We start from the raw sequence: 5,878 nt of genomic DNA, 5'->3' as shown, positions 1-5,878 counted from the left end.
TGCTGAGATCCAGTAATTTTGTTCTCTAGATAGCATACTGTGTGGTGTACAGCTCCACTGCCAGCATTACACCTGCAGTTTGCAGTGAAGCTGGTAGACACTAAAGCAGCTGATCACCTTTTGGAAGCAGGTTCTTGCTGTGCATTTCCCATGTGTTAAATGTGCTTGGTAACAGGTATACAGTTCCCTGCTTTTATTTTCTGGATTAACTGATTTCAAAAGCATTGCAAGGTTTTGTGTTTGTCCTGCAATGACTCTTGGTTGAACTCTCAGGTAGGAGGAAAAATCTGAGAACAAGTCAGCCGCAGACACTTGGACCATGCTTTGTTACGTTGGGCCTGAGAACATCCACAGAGTAATCAGAATTTTACTTTTTTTCCATGGGAAGAAGTAAGGTTCTGAATAAGTAAATTTTTTTTCCATGAGGACAGCTTTCTCTGTACCTTTCTATGCATTTTTTTAACTAAACCTTGGTTGGTTGGTTGATTTGTTGAGGGGTTTGGTTGGTTTGTTGTTTTTTTCATTGGTGGTTGGGTTTCTTTGTTTTTGTTTTCCAAAAACTGGTAATTGAAGATCAACCTGGTAAGAAATTTGTTTTCTATATATTCACTGCATCTCACACGTGCTTTCAAGGTAGACAAGATTACTGGTGCTTCAGTATAATCTCTAGATAAACTGCAGGAAGGATCTTTGTTGGATTTTCACTTTTATAAAAGGTATCTTGGATGATTAGTGATGGAGGGTGGTAGCAAGGAACAAACAAACTGTCAGTGAGTTGTTTTTCTCTGGCTGTCTTCCAGAGCCATGGCAGGATTATTGACCCAGACAATTTGTTTATGAAAGCAGAAACCTTTCCTCTAGAGGGAGGGGCCTGACCTGTACTACATACCAAAGGCCAAGGACTTGACATGGCCAAGCCAAGGATTTGCCCTAGAAACTGAGTGGATGCAAGGCTGTGCTGGATGTATCCTTCTGGTGTTACATGGCCTTAACACAGTGGAGGATATTTGGCATTTTTTCCCTGTTGGAATATCAGCTGGCAGCAGCACCAATGTTTGTTACACTGCCTTCTTTTCAGGGAGCTTGAATGTTCTCTTGGGTGGGTGGGGAGTAAGTTTATAAATGTACTAACTCTGCACATTATATTACTAGTTCCCTTTGGGAAATGTTGCAGCTATTAGTGATCTGAAATATGACAACGGCTTACTCAGCCTTCTTCCTGTTGTGTTTTGGGATGATGTGCTGATCTTGGGACTTTAGATGCATTGGTACTCATTTTTGCTCCTGCTGGCTACACCAGATCCACTTCTGATCCACCAGAAGATCAGAAAGGATCTGTCTCCAGTTGGGTCTGTAGCACTCTGAAGCAGCAGTGGAAGGCTGTGGTTGAGAAATGTGCAAGAGCTGCAGCTGCCAAGTGCCTTGGGGCTTTTTGCTTGCTCTTGGCTGTGGTTGTTGGCTGGACATGGCCATTGAGAAAATGTGTCCTAGGCTTCTGAGGAAATGGAGAGCAAATTGACAATAAGAGAGTAAAGCCAGAAGCTGACGGTATAGCTATGATAGACATGTGCTTAAGTGGGTGGAGTGTCCCTGGAAAATAATTGCAAAAGAGCAATTATGGGACTAGCCTTCCTCCCATAAGGAAAGGAGAGGAGGTGAAAGGCTGGCTTGGGAGGTGGAGTGGAAAGTTGCTGGCAGTATTCCAGATGTTGCAAGAGATGAATTCATGTACCTTATCCCTCTGTGCCTGATCACAATTTTTATGTTTAAAACGGGCTCTTGTATGTTTTATTCCCGAAATAAGCTTCCAGCTTGCAGGAGCAGGCTCATCCCCCACCCCACCCCCGGCTGAAGGCTGGAGCAGCAAGGCTGTGAGCCAGATCCATGTGCGTGTTCCTCGGTGGCAGTGAGGCGGCGGCAGGGCCGCCCTGCCCTGGGCTCGGTGCTGTGGCTGCCCCGGGGCCGCGGTGCTGCTCAACCCACCCGTGCTGGAGAAGGGCGGGGGGGCTCCCAGCAGCTGCTGCTTCAGTCTTCGTGGGCTGCTGGTGCGTTCATTTTGTCCTGATGATTGCTAATTTGTTCCTAAAGCTTTATAGGGTGTAAAATGTAAAATACATCATTTGAGAAGAAATAATCTCATCTCCTAAATTCGCATACTGCCTCAGTCCATCAAGCCATGGCTGCTACAGTGTTCTGCTCCTGCACGCTGCTTGCAGCCAGGGCAAAGCTGCCGTTCCAAATCTTCATTCTAAGGCGACAGTCGTACTGCAGGGCAGACCCGTGGTGTGACACGGTCTGGGGGCGCGGGCAGGCAGCCCCCGCCGTCCCCTCACGGCCCCCGCGGCGCCGCAAATGGCGGCCGGGCCGGGCCGCGCTCTCCCGCGGCGCCGCGAGGTGGCGCTGCCGCCGCGCGCACCGCCCCGCCCGGGCCCCGCCCGCCTCAGAGCCCGGCTCAGGCGCGCCGGCACCACTCGGCTGGGGCTCGGCAGGGTGAGGAGCGGCCTCGGCCTCCTGCTTTCCGCGGTCCTCCGAGCTGACTCCCCGCAACCCTCACGGAGGCTCCCGCTCCAGGGCAGGGGTGCGCTGCAGCCCCAGCAGTGAGGGGACACGGGGCAGGCACAAATAGCAGGTCGCAAAGGCTGAGGTGCTTGTGACAGTGCGGGCCCCGCGCCGCGCTGAAACAGGGCTGAGGCTTTGGACTCTTTTGGGCCTGCCTGAGTCAAGACACTTGGGGACCACCTCGGGAAAGTCCTGAATTACTAAAGGCACCTTCTCCCTTCCCGTTGCCAAGTCCACAGAAACTTAAGGATGCAAACAGCAGCAGGAGTGAGTGGGAGGAATAAAAGTGTCTCTAGTGTTCCCCAAGGACCTGCGCAGGGCAAATGGGGCCAAGGAGTCCCAGAAGGGCATTGCCTGCCGTTGTGAGCAACACCTCAAGCTCCCCGGGTTGCCGCAGCACACCAAGCCTGAGGGAAATGCTTCCCTCGCCCTAGAGCTGGCTTTGTCTTGAGCCTGTGAGCAAGGCAAACCAGCACACCCAAAGCGTGACTAAGAGCAGCACGAGTGACCCTGTTCTCCTCCCTGCTTCACCCCAGCCCCGTGGCGGCTGTGGCCAGAGAGGTTACAGAAATGAAGGAAATTCATTTCCTAAAAACCCAGAAGGAAAAGAGGTGACCTCTTTCTTGCCTCTTTAAAGATCTGGGAGGACCCTGAAGCATGACATTAATGATATGTAACCAACCTACAGAGGATGCAATACACTGCGGTTTCAGCTCTGTACCAATACCTCTGGGGACCAGTTTGGGGACATGATTGCAAGCTTCATTTCAGACCTGTGTATGGCTCATTCTGGGCTCCCTCCTCTTCTGCCATGCAGTGACTACCAGCCTGCTGAGTCTCTTACCAAATTAGGCTTCTTCTGCCCACCTTCCAGCCTGACAGGCTGTCACAGAAGTTTATACCATGGCTGGCTAGGAACTTCTTTCTAATTTTAATTCTAAATGTATTTATGATCCAGATGAGCTTTTAAGAGAACAAATTAAACATTTGCCCTAGCATATATTTTTGATACATGGATGCCATTCCCTCTCAAATTCTCCTGTTTTAGAGTAAACAAGCTCCACACTCAAAATGGCCACTCACAAACCTGCTCTGTACCTTCTACAGGCCAGCTCCAACTTTCCTGAGGAGGGGTGTCTAAAGCAGCACCTGCAATGCCAGGTGAAGAGGTACCTCATATTTACTGGTCTCTCCAGACAATTCTTTGATGGGAAAATCCTAGAACCGAGTCTTTATTCAGAGCCAAACTGGCAGCACATGGGCAGTGTCCACCCCCTGCATGCCTTCTTCCAATGCTCTGACTTGAGGGTGTCTTGTTTAAAGCATTCTGGGGCAAAACACTGCTGGTTTTGACAATTGTCCCTGTGACTGTCAGAGCCCCTTTCTTAGACAGCTCCTCACCCACCTTGCCTCTTCCCTACTGGTCCTTGTGCCAACAACACTCAGTGGGAGATTATGCAGGTCCTTGCTCCAGACCATCTGTCTCTTGCCCTCACTCTGAGGGACAGGGTGGTGCTGGGGTATCATGTTTCTGCAGTAGAAGATAGGTTTTTCCCCCTCTAGATCCCTTCTTCTCTTCTCCAAGGAACTGTGATAACCCTGTGGCTCAAGGAGGAGGGAATGACCTTTCTAAAGTTACAGAGAGAGGCTGGGGGAAAGAAAGGAACACTGCTGGTCCTGCTGACAAGCAGGGCTCTGAGAGGTGAAGGAGAGAATGTCAGGGGCCTGTTGATGGCCCAGGAGGGCTGGAAGAGGATACATCCTTCTGGGTACCACCACCCTGTGCTGAGGTGCTGCATGTTCCATGTGGCAGTACAAAGAATGGCTCAGGACCTGTTTGGCAGAGCCCAGCAGGACCAGTTGCCCCCATGGGCTGGCCATCCACACAGCCTGGCTGAGGCTGTGGGGAAAAGAGCTGGAGAAGGAGGGCAGGGGGAGGTTTAAAAATAGTTCCCCTCTCATTTTTGCAGCTGTCATTCATGGAGCACAAGCCAGCCCGAGGCCTCCCAGCTCCCATCCACATTAGGCCTTACATAATGGGAGACATGCGGGCATGGCTCCGGGCCGGGAACAGGCATCAGCCTGGGAACAGGCAGGGACGTGACATTTACGCTGCCCTGCCAAAGCCGATGAGCAGCTCCGGGGTGTCCAGGCCCTGAAAACAGCCTGTGGGCTGGGGAAGGCAGCTCGTGTGGCTGTCAAGGGCAACCCAGCCACAGCCACAGCCTGGAGAGGAGGCGAGGGAGAGCAGGATGCAACCCAAGGTGAAGGCTGGCCTCCCTATTGGCTGCTGGTAGAAATCTGGTCCAGCCTGCCAAGCCACTGTGGTGCTTCTGGAGGAAACAGCTGTGGGAAAGGGTTGGCAGCTGTGGGGAGGTCTGTGGGAAACACCACAGTAGGTCCTGAGGGGTGACTGTTTGCCAGAGGGGAAGATGTGGCCCCAGGCAGCAGACAAGGAAGGAAGGGTGCAGAGATGGCCCAGAGAAGCAGAAAACAGAGATTGTAGAGTGGCCTTCCAGGGAGGGAAGCTGCAAAAGAAGCATAGGAGGTGTGGGAGGATAGGTCTGGGGAGGAGCAAAGGGACAGGCAAAGAAGGGTGGGACAGTGCTGAGGGGAGCTGGTGTGAGAAGGGGGCTGAGAGGATGGGGAGACTTTTGAGAGTGAGGCAGAATGGGAAGGGCAGTTCTGGAACTGTTGGGGGTTGGGGAGATGGAGGATGATTGAAGAGCTAGAGGGAAAGGTGAAGGTCCACCAGAACCATGAGAACTGCCTGTCCTTTTCTGCCACCTCGGTGCTACAGGACAGATGTTGCAAAGGGCAAAAGAGCATACGATGTCCCCCTCATGTCAGCCATGCCTGGCTCAGGCACTGTTCCTGCATGTTTTTTCCCTACCCCCCAAGCCTCCTCAGCTTGGAAAACTGCTAGCTCAGGGAAATTCCAGAGGCAAGGGGCTGTGCATGTGGCAGCAGGTCAGGAGGACAGAGCTGGGCAGCACTGGGGAGAAACTGTTCTACACCTGCGAGCCTCAGCCTCCCAGCCTATCTCATTTAGAAACGCTTCCACCCCTCCCACCTTCTGGCCAGGAACTGAGCCATATGTGTGTTCACTGTAGGATCCTCTCTTCTTTCAAAGATCATCGGCTTTCATGCTTTATATGCCAGCAGCCAGACTGCCTTGGGTAAGGCATGAGTCACCGTGGTGTGGTTATTTAAAGTGTGTCTCCTTAGCGCCAGCCACGTGCCTGTGCTGTGCAGGCTGAGAAGGAATGTGCTGCTGGACCCCAGAGTTTGCACACGGAGGGCCAACCGCTGAAAGGAA

This window comes from Ammospiza nelsoni, chromosome 5, assembly GCF_027579445.1.
Source record: "Ammospiza nelsoni isolate bAmmNel1 chromosome 5, bAmmNel1.pri, whole genome shotgun sequence".
Taxonomy (NCBI): Eukaryota; Metazoa; Chordata; class Aves; order Passeriformes; family Passerellidae; genus Ammospiza; species Ammospiza nelsoni.
The sequence above is the reverse complement of the archived record's forward strand: the minus strand, read 5'-3'. Positions refer to the sequence as shown.